General features: G+C 43.6%; 1 long non-coding RNA gene across 1 annotated transcript in view; it reads left to right on the top strand.

Annotated features, from left to right (window-relative positions):
• Nucleotides 1-24,297, top strand: part of LOC132664458 (uncharacterized) — a 119,722-nt gene that overhangs the window by 22,300 nt on the left and 73,125 nt on the right. The window contains exon 2 of the long non-coding RNA XR_009603682.2: nucleotides 1,695-1,749. This is a non-coding gene — a long non-coding RNA (uncharacterized LOC132664458). The remainder of the gene's footprint in view (nucleotides 1-1,694; nucleotides 1,750-24,297) is intronic.

Raw genomic sequence — 24,297 nt, 5'->3', positions numbered from 1 at the left:
TGCAAGCTGGAAGGACATGTGCTGGCAAGCACTGGGGGCCAGGAGCAGCGGGGGGTTCCTTTCCTTTGATTTCCTTCCAGATCTTGTCAAGGTAGTCCGTGGCCACGAGCCTAGTGACAGTGGGGCTGTGGGGGTGGAGCGGGGAGGAGAAGGGACTCACTTTCCTACCAGAAAAGCTTTTTGTGACTGTTGGAAATGTGACAGAACTGTCCAAAGCACATGGCAGACCTAGCCATGCAGATTGGGGGAAATTGAGCCGTTGCTTCTACTGTTCTGTGACAACATAAAGCTGTAAATTGTCTTCTACAGAAAAAACAAAAAGAAAAATCATGAGCACCATATTGTGGACACGGATGCCACGTATTCAAGAGACCTGGGTTGCTTGCGCCCCAGTCCTCCCCTCTGGGCCCACCCTCACCACCTTTGACATCTATGTCGACAACCACAAGGATTTAAAGAGGGTCGTTGTTGGATGCCTGGGTGGCTTAGTCAGCTAAGCATCCGAATCTTGATTTCAGCTCAGGTCACAATCTCACAGTATGCTGCGTTGGGCTCTGCACGGTCAGTGCAGGGCCTGCTTGTGATTCTCTCTTTGCCCCTTCCCTGCTGTGTGTGCACTCTCTCTCTCCCTCGAAATAAATCAATAAACTTGAAAAAAAAAATCTTAAAGAGGGATGTTGTTGCCTTCTCATGTCAAACAGCAGTTTCTCCTCTGCCCAAGTACATTCTGTGGATCCATAACGTTGCTGCTAATAAGATGGTGAACCTTCATAATCAGTCCCTAAGCAGTTAACTTCTCATTGCACACAAAGCCAAGGCAAGTCTTTTTGAGGATCTTAATTTATTCAGTATCACTTACCACACTGATCAAATACAGAGGACAATGGCAGGAACACTTGAAGGAAATTCAAGTCATACACGTGTTCTTAATTAGCCGTGTGACTTTGAACAATAAATACATCACGTTGGACATTTATTTCTCCATATCGGGGTGGATTTATGAGGCAAGACCAAAGACAAGCAGGCCAGTTAGGAGTCCTTATCATAGGTCAGGCAGTTAAGGGTGGTGTTCAGGCTGGTGGTCAGGCAGGCCTGGGTTCGAATCCTGGTTCAGGTTTTGCAAGCACTGTGGCATTGCTGAGTTCTGCAAACTGTCTGAGCTTGAGGATCTCTACAATGGGAATAACAGTCATCATGCTAACCAATTGGGCACACAGGGCTTCCAGTAGTAAGGGAAAAGGTGTTGAGTGTGCAGAGTCAAGGGCATGGACATCAGTGGTAACTCCTGCCCAGCAAGGCAGTCCCCCGGGCTTTCGAACTGCCCACAGAACACCAAGCACAAGAGATACTTACCACAGGACATTTCACAATTGCTTGTAATTAAAAATATGTCTTAGACTCCTCTTAAAAAAAAAAAAAGAACGGGACGCAGCCCTCTTTAGGGTAGTCTTTGAGTTTCCGACTGAATGTCAAATCAAACATAAGGTCTTCCACCCAAGTGCTATCTCTTGTTCCTGAACCACCAATTTCCTGGGTACAGGGTTGGAAATTCTAGGTTTCCTTTGGAAACCTAGTTTGGTTGGAGCTTCTAGGCAGAGTCTAGTTTAGTGGGAGACAAGAGGGGGCCAGACCAGAGAACTGGTTGCATTTATGTGATGAAGAGCCTCACTTTGGACTTATGATCATCCTTGCAGGTGAGCTGATGTGAGCAGTCACACTGACAAGGATGAAAGAAGAATGCATCCTCAGGTAACTGTCGATGTGCCACCTTGCTTTGGCAATTCGTCACTTTTTAATATACTGGGATCTTAAAATTATGGCACTGTCTGGGGCCTCCTTTGATTTCCAGTAGGGTCTGGGCTTCGACGTGCATGCCTGTGAAGCTTCCAGGTGCCATTCGTTTAGCTCAAACCTATGCAGCTAATGGGGCCTGGCCACTCGGGAGGCAAATCTGTGCCTACTCCCGAAGGCTATGGATGTTTAAATGAAATTGCCCATCATACTTGCTTCACTGGGTCTTGAGCTGAAACACGAATTATCCAGCAGGACCAGAGAGAAGACCTGGGGATATGTGGGGGAGGGAGTTCCTCCTTGGAGCCACAGAGCCATATGGGGAGGAGGTTTATGGAAGCAGCCGGGCACTGTTGACCACAGGGGTGGTGGCAGCTGGAGGAGAACGGTGATGTCCAGGCTGTTTCTCTGCCATCTGTTGGGACCAGTGTACTTCTTATGACCCAAATCCTGGAAGTGTTGCAGGCAGGCAAGCTGATTAATTATTTCCCTGGGGTCTCCCTAGCAGAGGATAGAAATGATGCTTGGTGGGCGTGAAAGAGAGGCCAAACCTTTCAACTAGTAGGGAATTTGTTTCCTGCCTAACTGCAGCCACATGTGAAGGTATAGAAAACATATGTGCCTCTGATAAAAGATCACATTTAAAGACTAGAAAGAAACCAGCACAGCAAGGTCCTGTTTCTCATCAAACACCAAGCTCTGCGTTTCCAAATGCTCTGTGTTACTAGAGGGTGTTTAAGAAGCATTCCAACAGGGCTGGGCTCCATTTCTATCAGCACCTTGGGTGTGTTTCTGTTACCCACTGTTGCTCTCCAGTGTAATCAGTCATTTGCCATGGCGGTTCCTAAGCCTGGTAGCCTCTGTGGTCCACTGAGTCAAAATCCACAGGAGTAGCCAACAGAAACTGGAATTTTTCATTAGTCCTCTGGCTGATTTTTATGCAGGATGGTTTTAAACTCTCTGTGAAATGAGGGATGGACAGGTTTGGAGAGAATGCATAAGGGACTGTGCTGACCTGCTGGTAGCACAGAGAATGTCACATAAATTTATATATATATATATATATATATATATATATATATATACATATATATATATATATACACACACACACATATATATGTATATATATGCATATGCATATATATATGTATATATATGTATATGCATATATATATGTGTATATATATGCATATACATATATATATGTGTATATATATGCATATACATATATGAGTTTTTCCTTACACACAAGGAAGGAAAGGGATGGGGAAGTGAATGAATGATGGTCGGGAGGAATAAGAGATAGGCATTCATAAGAGTGGAGTGTCATTATAGGAGCAACAAACCCACCAAGAGTAGTCAGCCTTCAAAATAATAAACTACCAGTAGATGCCCATCTCTGTTAATGGAATCATCATTTATTTAGTCTCCCAGGCTATAAACCTTAGAGGTATCTGTGATTCCTCCTTTGCTCCTCTTTTCTCCTTCCATTCCAAGTGATCACTAAATCTTGTTCATGGATTGTGTTGCTCACGGCTGGTTGCTTTGCTCAAAGCCAGTCCTTCTTCCTCCTGTGTTAATAGGCCTCAGGGTTAACTTGAGAATTAGGAAGAAAGAGTCCAGCTGGATTCTTGCAGTAGCTTCTTCAGTGGTCTTTTGGTCAACAGACTCTCTTCTTTCACTCATCTACCATGACTTGGGAATGATTGTCCTCTAAAAATTCTAGGAAACTTATTTTTCTGTCTAGGAAAAAAAATCTCTCTGTTTATTGCAAACAGGATAAAATATAAACCCCTTAGTATGGTTCTCAAATTGGTCCTGGAGTTCTTCTCCAAAGTCATCTCTGTAGCAAATTAAAGGTGGTGGAAAATTCCTTGACACTCATCCCATGGAAAGGTGGGGTCTGTGTGCCCTCCTTTTGTTTCTGAGTGGGCTTTGTGACTATTTTTACCATGGTCACATGTTGGAGGTGACCCTTTGCCTATTTCTGGTCCATGCATTAAGAAGATGTCAGTTTCCATTTTCTGCCACTTAGGATATTTTATTATTCCTTTTTCAGAGCGCTCTGAGATGCTGTGTAAGAAGTCCAACTACCCTGAAAGGGCATAGATGTTCTGTTGTTGATTTCAGTGGTGCCTACCTTTTCTATCTACCTTGCATACTAATATCTGAGTGAAGCCATTTGGGCTAGTATAAAAGACCGATATCAATGAGTGACCCTAACTGATGTCATTTGGAGCATAAGAATCTCCCAGCTGAGTTCTGCCCAAATTCCTGAACCACAAAATTGTCAGGTATAGTAAAAATAATTGTTTTAAGCCTCTAAGTTTTGGGGGTAATTTCTTGCTCAGCAACAGACAACAGTCTCCTATCAATCTTCCCAAGCGACCCACTCCCCAGTTACATGGAACTACCATCAGTTTCCTAAACACATTAAAACTCTCATGCCAGGAGTGGCCTTCTTCACCTTCCTTACTTGGAAAAATCCTGCTCGTTCTTCAGATACAGCTCACATATTAGCTCCTTTCTGAAGTCATTATTGAACAAATGAATGAAAGAAATCCTTTCTATTCCACACTACATTGCCACAGGTTCTTGAAAAGTACGGTTAACCGTCGGACTTCAGCTCAGGTCATGATCTCACAGTTGGTGAGTTTGAGCCCCACATTGGGCTCTGTGCTGACAGCTCAGAGCCTGGAACGTGCTTTGGATTCTGTGTCTCTGCCCCTCCCCTGCTCATGCTCTGTGTCTCTCAGTCTCTCAAAAGAATAAAATAAAATGTTAAAAAAAAAGCAACAGGGAACTGCTCTTAAGTGTTGGGCTTCTTTGAAAGTCTGGTAATTCCTGGAGGGTAGGAGTTGTGTCTTCTTCAGTTTCGCATATCCAGGGCCAAATACAGTGCCTGGTACATAGAGGGTACACAATAAATGTTTGTAGAACGATGGGAGGACCCAAGAAGCAAATAAAACCATGAAAAGCATTTTGGTCTCTGTATTTTTTGAAGGTTTAATCATGCTTTCCTGGGTTCTTCCAGTTAGAGTTACACATGAAATAGACTATGGGCTCTTTTGGTCTTTTGTGAAACCCTGAGTGTTTGGCAGCTTGACGAACTAGATTGGCTTGTCAGTGTGTTGGAAAATAATTGTCCAACTACCTGGAAGAGGGAGGCACTCATGAAATATAAGTCTGATGGGTTGTGGGTGGTGAATTGACATTTTCTGAGGTTTAACGAGGCAACAAGATTAATAAAAAGAGCTTTGATGAGAGAGGAGAGATTGTTGCTCGGCCTGGCCTCAGTTCTGTCACTGAAGGATCTGGCCAATTTGCTTTATCTCTTTGCGTCTTAATTTCTTATGAAAAGGGGCACTGGGTCAGATGACATGTCATGTATCTTCCAGCTCTGACATTCTGTAAACCCAGCACTAACCTGGACTATTTCACTTGTATTATCTAAATGGGATAGCTGAGGGGCACCTGGGTGGCTCAGTTGGTTAAATGTCCGACTTTGGGTCAGGCCATGATCTCACTGCTTGTGGATTCAAGCTCTGGGTCGGACTCTGTGCTGACAGCTCAGAGCCTGGAGCCTGCTTCATATTCAGTGTTTCTCTTTCTCTCTGCCCCTCCCCCACTTGCACTCTGTCTCTCTCTCAAGTATAAGTAAAAAAAATAAAAAAAAATTTTTTTTAAATGAGATAGCTGAATCCTGCCTGAATCTCTACCTCCTCATCCCTTTGCTGACTCCTTAACCCTTTGTGCTTTGATGGCCCTCATGGGGAATCACATGCTTTAGAAGATCTTCCCTGGGTGGAAGTTTCTGTGTGGGTGTAGATCAGCTCTGTAGACCGGGGTTGTTCCTGTTAATGGACTGATTTCCCTATAGATTATTTGAGGGATTCTTTATAGAACACCTTTAATTCCCTCATATATCCCAAGATGTCCCAGACTGGCTTGCCAAGGAGTCTGAAATGCTAGTTTGAATTTTCCCCTTAAGGCATTGAAGGCTCTTCGTTCAAATGCAAACATAATTAAAACATTAGCAGCCATTAAAACCTTATTTGAATGAGCTTATCACATCAGCTCCCTCACTCTGATTTCTCTAGAGCTTTTATATCTATTGTCCCGTCTAAATCTGCGCAAGAATTTATTTTGCAGATGTAGAAATTGAGTGTTTTAGCAGGGGGAATGCACATCATCCACTCCAGTTTCCTGATTCCTAATCCCACTATACTTTTTTACATTGCTTTTACAAGCAGGGTCCCAAGGAAATGAAAATAAGGACAGGTATATTTTGATGGAAGGAAGAAAAGAAATGGGGAGAAACAATTGAACAGGAACAATTGAAAGGTGGCTAATGTGGCTGGCGGAGTGGGCAAGGAGGTGGGTGGTGGGAGATGAGGCCAGTGAGGAAGGCAGGGGCTAGACCACGTAGGAAAACGTAGCTTGGATTCTAAGTCTGGTGAAAAGTCATTGGTTTATGGAGGACATGGAGGGAGGAGGAAGAAAGGGTGATTTACTGGTGAAAGAGAATTAAATTTTTATTTCCAACAATAGAAAGAAAATATATAGTGTCTAAGTTGGGGGACCATGAATACTAGGACTGGGGGTAGGTTAGGAGGAGGACAGATCACGTGCTTTTTGTAATTTACTTAAGTACTGCTTGGCTTTTAAGCTTCTATGTACATGTTTTATTTTCTTATAAATTTAATGTTTCTTAAAAAAGAAAAAAGAACAAAAGAAAAGGTGAGCTGCCTCATGTTCCCTGTCTCTATCCAGAAGAGGGGTGGGTTTACAGTGAAGTCAGTGGAGCTTAATTTTCTAAAATCTCATCTGCCAAAGCCTAGAGGGCCCCTGCAATGTTCGCTTGCCATTGATTTTTACAAAATTTGCAAAATTAAGGTATTTGGACTCAGGTGGATTAAGACCATTGTCTTTTCCCACTCTGATTACCCCCTCTGTCACATTTCCCCCTATAGGACATTGCTTGAGGGGTTTCACGCATTTTGAGGGTCCAGTTAAGGGAACTGAGTTGGGGCTCCCTCTGCTCTGTGCTTACTACGATCCATTTAGGTAGTTCTCAGCCACTTCTGTGTGTGATTTTGTTTTCACTGGCTGTCCCACCATTGAGATGGCCTCCAGGAATACCCTACCATCTGGGCTGATTCACGAGGTGTCCTGACACAAAATTCAGGGGCATAGGTGGTCTCACAATTGAACTTGTCCTAGGGTTTCTTGCACAGGAGCTGTGTGAGGGTATCTACATTTAGTCACTATGCAAGAAGACTTAAAATCTTGAAGTCTTACAACTCATACATGAAGTAAACTTAATAGAGGTTTTCTCAGATTTCAGCACAATCCCCAAATGTATAATATTACCAATGCTGGGTTGAGAAGCTGAAAGGAACTTTTCTAAACTATCAATAAAAATACAATTTTCAGTCAGCATGCCAGATGAAGACTGAATTATCTTTCTTTTAAAAATTAAAAAAAAATGTTTATTTTTGAGAGAGAGAGAGAGAGAGAGACAGAGCATGAGTGGGGGAGGGGCAGAGAGCGAGGGAGACAGAATATGAAGCAGGCTATAAGCTCTGACTGAGCTGTCAGCACAGAGACCGACCTGGGGCTCGAACTCATGACTGCGAGATCATGACCTGAGCTAAAGTTGGACACTTAACCGACTGAGCCACCCAGGAGCCCCCTGAATTATCTTTCTATTCCCTGTACAGATAATATTATAAAATAGAGGTGATTAAAGGTATGCAGATAAAATATCTAGGAGAAAAACTATTATAGCTATATGCCAGGCAATTAATTAATGAAAGCATGCTTTCTTTTCAGTGGGGTTTGTGAAGTTTGTAGTATTAGCTTTTGAAAACTTGCACTTTTCTGTAATTTCTTTTCTAATGCTAATTAAATATTTTTGTACCTGATTCTGTATCATAATCTTGCATTCTTTTTCTTAAATGGTTTCCCTGATTTTTATAAGCCTCAGGTCCCCAAAACCTGATCTGCCTCTAAAGGAGTTTCCCCTATGTCAAATGTTGTAGGGATTAGGAAAATGTTCTTTGAAGGGTCTGATTAGTGTGAATGGTGAAGAAGAAGGCTTGGGGGACCAGGAACACTTATTGTAGGTCTTAAAAACCTAGGCTGGAGACTTTTGTTTTTCAATTGAGGTGAAATTCACATAACAGAAAATTAGTCCTTTTAAAGTGTCCAATTTAGTGGCATTTAGTACATTCACTGTATTATGCAACGGCCACCCCAATCTAGTTCTGAAACATTTTCAACACTCCACAGGAGAGCGGTATCCATTAAGCAGGCACTTCCTGTTCCCATGCACCCCTCAGCCCCTGGCAACTATCAGTCTGTAGTCTGTCTCTATGGATTTACCTATTCTGGATATTTCATCTAAATGGAATCATTCAATATGTGATCTTTTTTTAATTTGGCTTCTTTCACTTAGCATAATGTTTTCAAGCTTCATCCACATTGTAGCATTATCAGTACTTCATTCCTTTTAAATGATGTGCTGGAGTATGTATGTGTGTGTGTGCATATTGTGTGTGCGTGCATGTACGTATGTGTGCACGTGCATGAATGTATATTTCGATAGAGCTCATTTGGAAACCATTTTCTAATTTAGCTGAGTTGAAAACATTTATGCAGAGCCTATCATGTGCCAGGTACTGAGCTAGGGACTGCTCTACTTTCTTTATAACCACAGTTTCTGGATGAAAAAAAATGAACCTGAGGGTTCTCCCTTATATCCAGGAGCCTGTGCCAAACCTCGTGAACCCTAACATCATGAGCTCAGACTTACAACCTACTCTAGCCCTCTATAGAATTTTTTCCCCCAGGAAATTTTGTCATCCTTTTACCAGTATTTGGGGGGAGGGGAGAGAAGGTAGCTAGGGGAGGATGTACAATTTATATCAGGATAACTGCCCAGGGTTGAATTGACATAGGAAAAGAAGGCAATAACCTATAAATTTCATGACAGCCCTTGGAATTTCCTCTGACTCATTGCCAGGATAGCTCCCTGTTGGAGAGGTGAAGAGGCTCACATTGGCAGCCACATAGCCAGGCACCGTGCTGTTGTCCTCTCCTTGTGTTAACTTTTATGGCCTTTGCAAGTGACCTTGGGATTTGTTAAAGCAGTGCATAAATACATTAATATATGGTATCATGGACTGAATGTTTGTGTCCCCGCCCCTCAAATTCATATGTTGAAGCCCTATTCCCAGTGTAGCATCATTGGAAGGTGGGGCCTTTGGAAGGTAAGTAACTAAGTTTAGATGAGGTCATGAAGGTGGAGTCCCCTTTATAAAGGAACCAGTATCCTTATAAGAAGAGGTCATGTGAGGACACAGCAAGAAGGCAACTATATGCAAGCCAGAAAGAGGGTCTTCACCAAGAAGTGAATGTGCTGGCACCTCGATCTAGGACTTTCCAGCCTCCAGAACTGTGAGAAATATGTCTGTTGTTTAAGTCATCCAGTCTTTTGTCAACCAGCAACACATAGTAGATTGATACTACTCTCATTTGCTCTTGGATTTTCTATCTGTTTGCCCTTCTGTGAGTACCATTTGGGAGGTTGGTGGCCCAACATCTCTGAAGCTGGTGGGCAAGCGGGAATCAGAATCTGATGTGGACTATGACCTGCCAGGTTCTTCTTGCATCTGCCTTTGTCAGTTCATTCTTCCCCGGGCAGGGAAATAGCCGATCCACTGAACAGCCAACCCCTGTGTGTTGAGCCCTCTCTGTGAGCTGAATCCTGGGCTTGGCACCAGCAGAGCTGTTTCTTGAAGCCACACAAATACTCCAAAAAGAGGGATTATTATCATCTCCATTAAAGACAATGAAATCAAGACTCAGGGAAGTGAAGGAGTCTCTAAGAGCTCACAATTAGTAAGCAACAGAGCTGGGATTCAAGCCCAAAGCAGCCTCCTTGCAAGTGTGATGTTCTTGATTTATATCCTAGCTAAGGAATGCAGCCTGCCCCCAGAACTGCCAGGGGTTAAAAGAAGATATTCTTTCGATTTTGGAATTCCTCGGGCCCAAAGTTGTTGCTGCATTTTGTATGCAAGGGAGTTTTTAATTTTTTCTTTTAAATTTGGGAGATGTTTCCTCATACAAGGAACAATAAAATTTGGATTTAAGCGTCAATTAATGCACTGAGACAGGGAACCCCACCGTACAGCTGGAGAGCGGGAAAGCTTGCCAGGAGAGGCATTCATCTTGGAAGTAATCGTGTATTTTACTTGGCTTTGGCTTTCTGGAACGAGATCTTTGAAAAAGGGCTTTTAAATTTTACATCACTTTCAATTCGGTGGTGTGGACTCTGCCTTTGCGTGAGCCATGGTGGGGACATTTATCTCAATAGAGAACAGAGAGTTGATGAACCATAAATTCTCCCACTCAGCACCCTGTGTTGGGTTTTCGTTTCTCACCACTCAGATGGGAGCTTCTCTTCCTTAACTAGTCACTCAGGCTGCAGCCAGCAGGGGCCTGGAGAGGCCCTGGGGAGACCAGGAACCAGGCCCAGGGGGCAGCACCAGCTCTTCCCACTGGGCACATGTTGCATATTTCCTGCTCTCTCAGATACCTGTCTTTCTGCCCTGCTTGGGCAAGTTATTTATGCAAGGGGAACATTTACTGAGTCCCCCACTCTCCTGGGTCAGCATCATGTGACAGATTTATGAAGAGGGGAGGAGCATTCTGGTTCCTCTGAAATTATGCACCAGTCTGGACCCCATGTTTCACCCCAGAAGGTTGGGGCCATCTCTGTGCAAACTGGTATGACACCCCAGTAGGCTCCTTGTTGGAGTTTTCATCTCTCCTGGAATATTTTCTTCCCTCCCTGCCTTCAAGTACCTGGCAGTCTTCTGTTTACTCTCCTATCTGCTCTTACGTTATGCTTACACTTGCTCTTCCCTTACTAAAATGTACTCTGCCAGAAAATTCTTCTTTCAAATTGAAATAGATCAAGTTTAAACCAAGTTTGTCCAAAAAATTCAATAATTTGGACTCTGCCTAACAGCTTTGGCCTTGATAAAACAGCCATGTCATACTCTGGACAGCTTGAACACTGAGTGAGTCATTTTCTTGACCCTGTCACCTCAGGGCCTTTGCACATGTTGTTCCTTGTGCCTAAAATGATTTTTCTTAGCCCTCCTTAACTTTTGCCTCACTGCCACTATTTAGTCTTCCCTTCCTCAGGGAAAACTTGTTCTGACCCCCCCAAGGCTAGGCTGGGAGCTCATTGCTCTCTGCCCTTCCTACTTAATGTTTCCTGTTTTCTTGTTAGTCTCCCTCAGTAAACTGGGAGCTCCTCAAGAGGAGGGAGTATAACCCTCCACCTCGCAGAGTCATCCATTAAATGTTTTTGAATAAAGGAATAATGAATGATACACAAGTGATCACTATTCTTGTTTCTTTCAGAAATCTGTACTTCAACAGGCTTAACTCTAAAGTGACTTTGAGATCAATAAAAGAAATCCACATTTCCCTAGTTTGCATTTGACTCTTTAGGGAGGTGGGTGGTGGCTTCAGAAATGAGATTCCAGCGAAGGAGCTGTCCAGAACCCATGGGCACTACAATGCGTTTTGCTTGAAAGAGGTCAAGTTTGATATGACTGACCAAATCAAGAAAATTAATGCAAATTTTAGGGTGGAGAGTGTGGACGGTAAAGACGTTTTGAAGGATGTGCAGAATGCAAACAGGGCTCTTTCTGTTGCATCTGTTGCCACACAGTTGGGCATGGACACTAGCACCCCTGTGACAGTGGCCACAGGGAAACCCAACTGCTCCATTATTGTGTGTGTCAGAGATGCCGATCAACTCTGCTGCTTGGTTGCCTTTTCTGCCTCCATTTCTCACAGGGCATCGCTTGGGAGAAGCTGGGTCACATGGGAAACGCTAGTTGCAAGGGGGTTGGGAAATTAAGCCTTTAGCTCTCTAGCTGGGTACATGGGAGGGTGCCATACATGGTGGCTGGAGGACTGAGTGTTCAGTCTGTAATATTTGTCCTAATGTGACATGGAAAATCCAACTGAGGATGCGGAATTTAGCATAATTACCTTTAAGCTAGCCCCAACTCCGTGTTTATAAAACAGTAGTTATTATTCAGTGTGACCCCATTTTGATTAGAGAGAAAATGACTGTATATGTGTTTGCATAAACATTGACAAAAGTATACTTGTCTAAACATCTTAGGTTAGATCATGAAGGCTGCTCTGGGTTTGAGCATTGACAAAAACAAAGACCAGACTTGGCTGGGTTCCTTTTACTTCATTCTGCCCAAATAGTGGCCTAGTGGTCCAAAGCACATGATTGAGATCCAGGATGCATGATGGTGTAGGGGGATGTGGCTTCTAGGGAACTCTTTAGTTCCTCAAACAGAGCATGGGCTTCAGTCAGGTCAGAGGATCCTAGAACCACTTAACTTAATCCTTTAAAGACAGGCAGGACTGGGGACAGGCCAGCCCATGTTATCTAATGTTTACCTGAACCTAATATTTCAGGTTCTTAATTTCTTGCTACATCGCAGTTATATAACTAAAACTCTCTACTTTTATTTCTTGCTCTTGGGCCTCCCTCACTTTTGAGTACAATATTCCTACTATGGCTTTCCACTGCAAACACTGATGTTCTCAAGTGGGACATGAAGGGAGGAGGGAGAGACCATTATTGTCCAGTTAGATGTTACAGATGAACTTTTCAAATTACCTCGTATAATATTCATATAATCATAAAGCTTCCATCTTTAGCTTTCCCAAAATGTATAGTTTTAAATAGTCAGTGATCGAGAATTTCAACAAAATAGAAACATACTGGACTATTAAAAATCTTTTAGGGCCAACGGGTGAATTTCAGATACCAGCATTACTAGGTTTGGATGGGATGGGAGGAAGTGGAGGAAATTCAAGGTCGTTGGGCATATGAAATGTTACATTCAGGGGCACCTGGGTGGCTCAGTCGGTTGAGCATCTGACTTTGGCTCAGGTCATGATCTCACAGTTCCTCAATTCAAGCCCCACATCAGGTTCGCTGCTGTCAGCACAGAGCCCACTTCAGGTCCTCTGTCCTCTACCCCTGCCCTGCTTTTGCACCCCAGCTTGTGCTCTCTCTCTCTCTCTCAAAAATAAACATTAAAAAAATCTTGAAAAAAAAAGAAGCGTTCCATTCACACTCACTGAAATGATGAATGCTAAGAGGAACTGGTCTGAGAAAGGAAGAACATTCCTCCTCCAACTCCTCTTTTAAGGACATGTGGTGTCCTGGCCAAGAGCATGGGTTCTGGCCTGGGCCAGCAGGCTTCAAGTCCTGGTTTATCACTCATTAGTCTTAGGGTCTTGGAAAATTTACTTAATCTCAATGTGCCTGATCTTTAGAGTAGGGTTTAATAATAGTGTTTTCTTCAAAGGGTCATGATGAGGACTAGATGAGGTAATTTGTGTGAAAGTGCTTAGTCCAAAACCTGGCACACAGTGAATATTCCATATATGCTGGATATAATTATTACTGTACTAAGGCCTTTGGCAGGGGAAGAGATTTTGTGCTAGGGACAGGGGCATGGTACAGATGTCTGGTGCTTAGAAAAAATAAATGCCTGTCACTTATAAGACCAAGTTGAAGAAACACACCAAAAAAATCCACAATTGATTGTGATGGCTGAAGATACTCCAAGGACCATGGTATTTTGGAGGAACTTAACCAGTCATTCTAACAGTCGTTTTTCTCCAAATGGATTTGAGGCATAAAATGGAGGATATGTGTACAATGTGTTTGATAAAACTGAAATCTGACATTAAGACAAAAGAAAAGAGGAAGGATGTAAGTTACAAAGTGAAATAGATGTGATTGAATTTCAACATTCCATCAGGCAATTTGTAGAGATAAATGGAATGCCTTAGCTATCTTCAGTTGAGTTTTTATATGGTGAGGGTAGAGCGGAAAGGGGTGGGAAGAAGGTGAGTAGGACAGAAGAATGTTCTGCCGTGGCTGAGGAAGCAGGAAAAGCTTGTAAGGCAGGGGGGTTAGTAAAAGAGGCACAGGCCAAATTAGTAAACTTAGTGATGCTAATGTGAATGTGATTTTAAATTTAATGATTTTAGCTGAATATTTTGTAAGACGGTTTGACAGCAGTGATGAAGTCTCATTCTGTCTTTGCCCTAATTGCATTCCTGACCACAAATATTCATCTTCCATATCATGGGCTGATCCATCCATCCATCCATCCATCCATCCATCCATTCATCTGTATTTTTAGTCTCCAGATAAAATAGAGCATAACACAGAAGGATCAGGCAACATTTGTGCCCAAACCAGCATATGGTTTCTAGCTAGGCCATTGGGAGTCACCCTTTTGATGTCAGGAGATGAACTCTGCTTTGAAACTGTTGTTTTCCACTCAAATAAGAAACTTTTCTGCCTTTCATCATCTCCTTCCTATGATAGGTGTGATTAACAAAAGTTTGATGACTAATGGAATAAATACATATGATTGAACAATGAACATTACTTGATTAATCCCCTTCCAAGGCTTTATCTTTAGACCCCGTACAGTGGCCCTACCACACCACTGCTTGCTGAAACACATCAGAAACTCATCTTTTGAAGTCACCTTCAAACAGTTTGTTGGTTGGATCTGATGATTTCTGGGGTGTCAGAGGTCTTTCATGGTTCGTTTCAATTTGGGGATCAGCTAGATGTCATGAGATGGCAAAGTGAAACCAAGAATTGCTGTGTGCCTTGAATATTTTTACTGGTCAGAAATTGTAAGATGGTGAATGGTTTTATGATTACATATATATATATTTTTTTTTTACGTTTATTTAATTTTTGAGAGACAGAGACGGAGCATGAGCGGGGGGAGGGGAAGAGAGAGAGAGGGAGTCATAGAATCTGAAGCAGGTTCCAGGCTCTGAGCTGTCAGCACAGACCCCGACGTGGGGCTCAAACTCATGAACTGTGAGATCATGACCTGAGCCGAAGTTGGACGCTTAACCTACTGAACCACCCAGGTGCCCCGGTTTTATGATTTTAATGATGAATATTACGCTGTTCAAAATTGTTGCTAACATGAATGAAGCTATTGATGGACTGGAGTAAATCAGTCAAGATGTGACATATTCCTGGTGGAATTTTCCTGGAATAAACCCCATCCACTGAGGTTCTCTCCTTACCCTGATCATTAATCTTCTCTAACTTCTAGAGGCCACCTCCATTCTGTGGCTTGTGACCCCTTCCTCCATCTTCACAGCAAGCAGCAGGGTCTCCTCAAATTTTTAAATTTTTTTTTTTTTTCAACGTTTTTTATTTATTTTTGGGACAGAGAGAGACAGAGCATGAACGGGGGAGGGGCAGAGAGAGAGAGGGAGACACAGAATCGGAAACAGGCTCCAGGCTCCGAGCCATCAGCCCAGAGCCTGACGCGGGGCTCGAACTCACGGACCGCGAGATCGTGACCTGGCTGAAGTCGGACGCTTAACCGACTGCGCCACCCAGGCGCCCCAAGGGTCTCCTCAAATTTTTCTCGGACTGTCCTGCTTCCTTCATTCCTTCATTCACTTATGCAGGCCCTTATGCTGGGCCCAGCTGGATAATCCAGCACAATCTCTCTCTCTCTCTCTCTCTCTCTCTCTCTCTCTCTCTCTCTCACACACACACACACACACACACACACACACACACACACACACACGATTCTTAATTTAATCACATCTACAAATTTCCTTTTGCTCACAGGGTAACAGATTTAGAGGTTCAGGGATTAGGACATGGGGAGGTGATGTTGCATTATTCTTTCTACCACTCCAACCTAGGAATTTATGTCCCTTTCTGGTTTACTTAATAAGCCACAGCAATAATAACCTGAGCCATCAACTCTGAGAGAGACCATGAAATGTGGGGGAAATGTGGATTTGTGTCCTGGTCTATTAGGTCTGTGCTCTTAGCCTTTGCCTCACATATTTGATTTTACCTCTTTTCAGGTTAATCTTTTTCTCCTTCGGAGAATATGCATTGTTAAAGGCATTAAGAAGATTAACAAATTTTCTGGCACTGGAAGAGGATGACAAGGATTTGACCGATATAGCCACTGAGGTTTCCAAAGATTGAACAACTTATCTAAACTAGGGAGTGGTTGAACTGAGCTTGAATCCTTATTGGCTCAATAGTTTCTTTGATTTTTCTTTTCCTAACCTGGGAGTACACTTTTAAGGAAGAAAATAAGAATTACTACTTAAGCAGAGACTAAAGATCTAATTTGATATCAGTAATAACAGTAGAAACTTTTGAAAAATAATTTTCTACTTATAAATCAAACATTTAACTGCAAAATTAAGAAGCAGGAAACAAACTCATCAATATTAAATATATTTGAAATTTCTCGAGGAAGACAAAAGGTAATATTTCTCTTCTATACCAGTGTTTTTCAAATTTCAGTTCCTCTTTTGATGAACATAAACATGTCCACTCCACAACAACTCTGACATAGTCCCCCTGTCTGCTTGTGAGTCATGACATCTTCTGTACGTTTCCAACAATCAAAAGGATATTGTCAACTTCTGTGGCTTACAGTCTTGTAGTTTGTATCATGGAAACACACTTTTTTTCAGCTGTAAAATTCCACTATAATTATTAGATGTTTTTTTTTCAAACTACTTAATAGAGAATCCTTTCCCACTCAGGGCTGAGATATATGTTTCTGTATGATTCAACCATGTATGGTGTGGAGGTTCTGTGCTTGGCTCAAATGTAAATATTTTGAGGGTTGAGAGTGTTTGATCTCAGGAAAATATAATTTACTGCTTCTGGAGTAAAAACAAAATTAATAAATGATACAGCACACAAACCCATCTTGGCCTTGCACTGCTTAGCAGTGTTTTAGTGAATTACATTTGAATGAATGAGAAACATATGGATGCAATGTCCCTTGTGGCTACTCCTGGATTCAGAGATGGAAGGGGGAATATGCTTAACCAAATGCACCATATTTTTCTGAACACCATAACATATTTGGACCTATTCTCTGGAGCCAGTGGGAGACTGGTCTTTCTCTTCTGTCCCCTACATACTGGCAAGGCTGGTGGAAGCCTCGCCATGTCAGTCTTTGGCTGGGGGCTGGGGGTGGGGTGGATTGACTAGGGGTTAGAATCTGACAGATGTGGGGTTCTCGAGGCATGATAGTGGAGACTGTTGAGTTAGAGTTGGGCTTTATTTCTTCCTTTGATATAGAATTGTGCTCAAGAAACTGTTCTGGGAAGGTAGATTTCCAATAAACCTGCTGGACAGAGGGAACTTCTCAGAATCAGAAGACAATAATGGAGTCTCTATAAGCAAAAGTTCACATTAGGTGAAGTGGTTGACCAGTTGATTCTGCGAAAGACTGGGAATCTAGGTGGCAGGCCCTTCACACTGTCTCATTGCTTTAGTGATGGAGGAGAGCCCCACAACTCTCTCTGCTTCCACTGAGGTCACTATTAAGGCTTTCACGCAATTCTCTCTCCTCCACGCCTCGCAGGAAGCTAATCAAGGCAACTGCTGTTACTTGACTCCAAAAGAAAGAAAGTGCAACTCAGAGGAGAAAAATGAGCCACCCAGGGTTGCCTAGCTAGTCAGTTTCAGAGGTAGGCCCCCAGACTATTTCATCTGAACCCCCATTCCCACAGTTTTTGCTCTGCACTGGGCAAATAGTCACACAGGTGGCCCCATTTAGCACTTAAGATGTTTATGACTAAAGCAACAGGAAGCATCCCTGTTTTCATCTGCTCTCCCCTGAGACAGTCACTCTGGTCTGTTTCTTTCTCTTACATCTCTTTTTTTTTACATGGTGAGTCACCTAATAATACCAGTCTCAGTGAATAGGTCAGTGTGTATAATCTGTTTTATTCCAGCAGAACGGATTTCAGGGCGAAAATCCCATGCAAGCAGGTGAACACAGGTACCTGGCTTAGACCTAAACTTCTCTTGGAATGACAGTGGATTTTATCTGAAGTCTCTGCTTGGTTCCTACCTGTTTTTCTCCAGCCGGTGGCACTCACCTTCATAGACTCTGAAAGATTCCTTCTGTAGTGTGAGGGTGTTCTCTTCAGTTTTAGGTTAAAAGAACCCTGTGGACCCCCAAAGCTGGTTACTTGCTTCTAACTGAGCCTCTGGCCAGAACCTGCAGATCCTGTCCTCTGGATTAACACATGCCAGTTGGGCCGAGGGCCCTTGTCTCTTTTAGTTTTGTGACATTTAGTCTACTCTCTTGTTTGCTTTCTGTGACTTCTGCTTTTGTTCTGGATTCTTTAAGACCTGTTAATGAACCTCTGTGCTCTCCTTTCTCCGGTGGTATCACACCTGGCCTTCCCTTACGTCTCGTCACCTGTGCAGGGAAATGGGCTTGGACTTTTAAATTTCTTCATCTGTAAGTGGGCCTAGCATACAGCATGGAGGGAAAAAAGTGAGCCAACAATTCAAGTATCTGTCACTTAGTCATCATTTGAATGATAAATAGAATTTCTTTCCCTTTTGCCATGAAAGAAAGTTGAAGGAGTGGCACAGTGAATAGATCAGTGGTTCTCAGCCAGGGAATGATTTTGCCCCCACCTGGAGACACTGAATTGGCAGTGTCTGGGGACATTTTTGTTTGTCACAACTGGCAGGAAGGTGCTACTCGCATCCAGTGGGTAAAACCAGGGATGCTTCTAAATATACTGTGATGCACAGGTCAGCCCCTCACAGTGAAGAATCTTCTAGCCTAGAATGTCAGTAGTGCTGAGGTTGAGAATTATCACCACAGAGGATAAACTGTATACTTTGCGCTCAAAGATATATATGAGTACTTCTTTGACCTTTGTAATATTGATGTTGATAATATGCCGATAGCAATGGCTATCCATGATAAAATCAATGTTAATATCAATATGATGTCATACAAAAACCTGAATGAGCAGCTTGCCAAATACCAAGCAGATGTATTAATGGGTTTCATCATTACAATATCCCTTTTAAACATAGTTACTTTTATCCCTTTTAAATATAGTTACCTTTTTTAGGTGTGATGAAAACAAGGCTCGGGGAGGTTGAGTCCTAAGTCATGTCTGCTAGAATATGTGTCCAGACCTAATAGATCACCTTAGTTCTAGGTGGCAGTAGAAGTTATGAGCAAAATGACCAGCAGGAGGCAGTCTAGGACTTCCGAGGATCCTGTTCAAGTTCACTGCTGTGTGATGTGGAGAATCAGGGGTAATCAAACCTGTCCCTCACTCTGTGGTGAATTCTGTCCTCTTCTACTGGATTTCCCCCCTCCCAAGGGCTGGTAGGGACTCTCCGGTTTGGGAGGCGAGTCAGAGATCCCCGGGTGGCTGTAGCAAAGTCCAGTTAGAGGGTGTTTCTACTGACAGGAAGGAGTGTCTCCTTCCTTTTTCTCTGGTGAAGGAGCTGGCCCCTTTGAGGCTGTCCCACGTGAGTACACATATTGCTGGTAAGGCCAGAGGATGGTAGCATCTCGGCTCGTTAATAAAAAGGAGACGGGGAAGGGGTGCACAGAGAGTTCCCAAGGTCTTTGAATGCTTTCCTTCCCGAAGTCGTTGGCTCTCTAACGAGCCATTCAGGAGGAGGGAAATCTGCCTGAACGTATTTTTGCATGGGAGGACTTCCCGTGGCAAACAGGCTCACGTGGAGCAGGAGCCTCTGTTCATTGTGCTCAGGCCTCTGGCCATCTGGACCACCCAGGGGCCAGTGTTTTCCTAGGGAGGGCAGGATGAAGGCGAGGGGATTGACACCGCAGCCCCAAGGTAATTACCAGATGGCAAAACGCTTGTTTTCACTGGATGATTCAGAACAACCAGTCACCCCAGGAAAGCTCATCTGATTTCATCTTCAGCATCCAGCTTTTCCCCTTCCAAGATGTGTTCTGCTCTTTTCCTTGACAGGCCGCAGCTAAGACTGCTCCTTAAGGGCTCCAAGACGATTGTCTGAATCGGAGCTGCTGCAGGTTCTGGTCAAAATCCGCCCCCCACCCCCACCTCCGTTGTGATCGGGCCAGTCTGGGGTAACCATGTGCACTCAGGGGGGCCAGCACCTGGCTTACGCACGCACCGGCTGGGTGGCTGTGGGCAAGTTACTTAACTGTTTAGAATTTTACAAAATGGGGATGATAATTCCTGCCTTACAGGGTTTTAAAATATCTCATGTGAAGGGCCTGCCCCAGTGTGCACCCTCAGTGGACGTTAACTCCTCTTCCGTTTTGGTGCCTTAATAACAACCATCCAACACTTCTCTGATGTGAAAGCTCAAACATTAGGGTGTTAGAACGCTGCTATTCCTAAACATTAATGAGTCCATTTATTAGTGTATCAGACTAGGTGTGTATGTGTGTGTGTGCAGTGAGTGTGCGACGACCACTGTTCTTCCAGCTCCTTCTCTGCTTCAAAGTCCACTGCCCTTTTGCCTACATCCCTTCCCTGCCAGCCCAAATCGGGTTAAATGAGGGAAATGGATGTGACGATACCCTACACAGCACCTTGCTCAGAGGAATGTCTGAATAGTTTTCTTTTAAATGTAACATTTTAAAATATTCTTCCCTTAAAGCTTGTGTTCTACTCAGCTTTGGAATCCCTGACATTTCTGCTCCTCTTTGTAAAAAATGAGAAAATCGACGTAGGTATTAGGGAGATTTTATTGCAAATTGCTGCACGGGTTCACTTCCTCTCCTGCTCCTCAAATTCACGTGCGCCTTCCCAGCAGCTGAGTCCTTGACCAGCAGAGGGCACCAAAGCACAAGGCATCGGTTTCTCTCCCAGACCCAGCGGGTTCCTCCTTAGTTCTGTCTGCGGGATCCAGCTGAGGCCTGAAGCCAGCTGACTTGGGTCTAACCCTGTGCGGTAGCCACTCATTCCCTTCTTTCTGATACTTACTCTGGTGGGTGAATCATTTAGGGGGCAGAATGACAAAAGGAACATAAGTTTTAGAGCAATGTCTTGAATCCTGGTTTCCTCCGTTCCTGATCTGTAAGCAGGAGGGAACAATAGCAGCGACCATTTGTGGAGTGCTTATTATATGCCTCACACTGTTTTAAGGTCTTCCTGCAGGAGGAGGTAGTGCCTGAGCCGAGAGTCTCAAAGAATGAATGGGGGTGAACTAATTTCAGCCAATTCTTCTTGAAAATGAGATAGAAATAAGGTTAGAAGTCTTGCCTGGAGTCTATGAAACCCTCCACCTACATTTAAAAAATATGACTTAACACTATTATAGAAAGAAATAAAGCTCCCATGATTTCACCCCTGTGATTTAAACCTATATTACTATGCTATTTTTGTGTACTATTATTGGTTGTCATGCAGCTTGTTACAGATTTCCCCATAATTGCAAACACAAGGCTTACTGCATTTTACATTTTTTAAATGTAATATTTCAACATGTTAAATGAAGCATAGTGAATAAAGTCATGGGATCTCAATCAGTCTTCCCTGGCTGAGTGTCTTGATTCTTGCCCCTTATAAACCCAGGGAACTTGGCTGCATTATATAACTACTCCATGCCTCAGTTTCCTTACCCCTAAAATAGAGCGAATCATAGCAACTTTTAGAGTTGTGAAAATTAAATAACTTAATACATGTAGAATGTTGGCTCTTGACTGGGGATGATTTTGCCTCCGGGGGGGGTGGGGGACTTCCGGCAATGTCAGGAGACATTTTTGGTTGTCACAACCAGAGGGCAGAAGTGTTACAGGCAGCTGATGGGTAGAGGCTGGGAACACTCTACACTTTCTACAATGCACAGGACTGTCCCCCACGGCAAAGAGTTCTCTGGTCCAAAATGTCAGTAAGGCCAATGTTGAGAAATCCTGCTGTAGGCTGGGAAGCAGTGTCTGGCACATGGGAAGTTCTTACTAGATTTTAGTTATTATTTCCTAAGCCTTCCAAAATCTGTAACCTGATACTCAAGGAGAAGAGTGATTACAGCCAACCTGTCTACATTTCTTTCCTGTTTCTCCTTTATACAAAGCACGGAGTCTAGCCAGCTGGGCCTATTCACTGAGCTTTGACTATGTCATGCCCATGCCTAAGCCTGGATCTTGGTCCCTCTATCTGGGTCTCCTCACCCATGATAACTCCTATACTTGCTTCCAGATCTGTCTTCTCTGTGAAAGCCTAACAGTGATTTCCTGTGCCTGGGGCCCTACCTCTCCAATATGGTTATATACATTTGGTTCTGCAGGCAGGTTTTAGTCTCCCTGTGAAATCCCTGGCCACTCCAGAAGGAGTTACTCTGGGCCAGGAACTCAGTGTCAAGGCCCTGAATACATGATGTCTAATAAGCGACAGGCCTATCCGGGAGAGGCACACCCTATGGCTTGCTCGATCTGGTGTACTGCTTAGATGCTCATTAAGCACCTGATGGGGGCCATGCAATGAATTTTGGGAATCAGTCCTGCTCTGGAGGGGTTAAATCTGGACTCTGATCTCATTAGCAGTGTGATCCTGTTCAAGTGACTGATCAGATGACAGTCATTTATAATGAGCATGATAAGAGGTATTTCAGAGTTGGGGGGGGATGGGTTGAATACTTAGTTATGGCTTAAAAGTGTTAGTTCTTTTCTACCTTGATTGCCTGGTTTGCTTTCCAACTGCTCATCTACCCACTTGTCCAAGGGCATTCCCACACTTCCCCCCGCCCCCTTCACGAGAGCTACTCTCTGGGGTCTAGCTTTGTTCTCCAGTAAACATTCTCCCTGTGACTCAGGCTGCTGCTCAGTCTCTCTGTTTAGGTTGTCCATCTGTGGTGCTGAGCCAGTGCTACGGCTCTTAAGTAGAATTCCAGGAAAAGTGAAGCCCATGACAGAGCTGTGTTTGGCTGAGTCTGTGTGCTCCCTGCCCCCTTCTCTTCCATGTATCCAGAGTACATCCTGATTCTGAGGAGATTCCTTCTGGGTTGTTTCCACACAGTTGGGGGTAGAAAAGAGCACCCCTAATTGGGGGGATTCTTAACATATAGCACAGATGACACGTGTTTTGACTTACAGCATGCACTGTCTGTGTTGCTGAGTCAAAAACCATGCAAGTGTTTTTGGTTAAGCTGTTCATTAGGCTCTGCACTTGCCAGGCATAGAGCTCAGTGACAGAGGACAGGCACAACGTGCTGACAAGCCAAAGGTGACGATGCTTTTATATCTGATAGTGGCATGGATGTTTATTAGGGGGCTCCAGGCAAGTCACTTACCCTTTCTGGGCCTCTCAGAGGCAGTTCAGTATAGAAGTTGGAATGAGGCCGACCTGTATCTGCTGTGCGACCCTGGGGAGGTTACTTAATCTCTCTGAGCTTCAGTAGCCTCTTTGTAAAATGGAGATAGCAACAACAGGAACAGCAACAGAATTGTTGCAGGGATTCATTGAGATAAAGCTCAGAGAACTCTCGGCACAGCAGAGTAGACACGGTGGGGGTCCCACCTACTCCCCCATCCTACCCTGGAGGTGGGCTCCACACTGACAGCTTCCAAAGGGAAGAAAGGTTATACGTGTGGAATGTCCCTACGCTGATTATGGATGTCCGAAAATTCTTCTCCCAGGGAGAGGTGGGGTCTAATTCTCCTCCTCTTGGGTTTGCACTGGGCTTTCTAACTTACAACCAACAGAATGTGCAGAAGTGGTGCCGTGTGACTTCAGAGATTAGCTTAGGAGGCATGCCGCTTCCAAACGGGCCCACTGGAACACCTGCTGTTGGACCTCTTGGACACTACTTATGGGGACGTTCAGAACCCAGTTTTTATGCTGAGAGAGCCTCAAGCCACATGGAGAGGCCATGTGGCGATGCTCTGGTTGACAGTCTTAAGTGAGTTCTCAGCTTACTGCCAGCATCAGCTGCCAGCCATGTGAGTGAGATATTTTGGGCATCAGCCTTCAGACCCAGACAATTTCTAAACTGTGAAGTTGGTGAGATTCTCAGCCAGAACACCCAGAGGGAATTATTTCAGAATTCTAGATTCACAAAATCATGAAATGGCAAAAAGGTTGCTTTGAGCTACCGAATGTTGGGACAGTTTGCCATGCAATGGTGGATAACTGGATGGGGAAGAATGGATGTAGAGTAACATCACAGGGACATTTAATTTATGTAAGTTAAGGGATATATCTTTGGCAGTATGTGAGCATGCGTGTTTGAAGGGGAGAGAGATTGAGAGAGATTTAAACAATGTGGACAATTCCACTCTCATTCTGTCAATGAGCACATACCATGGAATAAGAGGACCATGAGTGATATCAATCTTCTTATTGGTGAGTTGATTTCCCATCCTGCCATACTGGGTATGATTCTGTCATTTAGAGTTGTATGTTTTCACATGTTATGGTCTCTGTAGGCAAGCTGGTTCTTTCATCTGGTGCTCAAACAAGGAAACAATAAAATATATTCTTTTACTTAAAAAATGATTTTTCAAAGTTTATTTTTGAGGGAGGGAGGGAGAGAGAGAGAGAGAGAGCAGGGGAGGGGCAGAGATAGAGAGAGACACAGAATCT

Source organism: Panthera onca, chromosome F2, assembly GCF_046562875.1.
Source record: "Panthera onca isolate mPanOnc1 chromosome F2, mPanOnc1 haplotype 2, whole genome shotgun sequence".
NCBI lineage: Eukaryota > Metazoa > Chordata > Mammalia > Carnivora > Felidae > Panthera > Panthera onca.
This window is presented reverse-complemented; position numbering and strand designations above follow the sequence as displayed.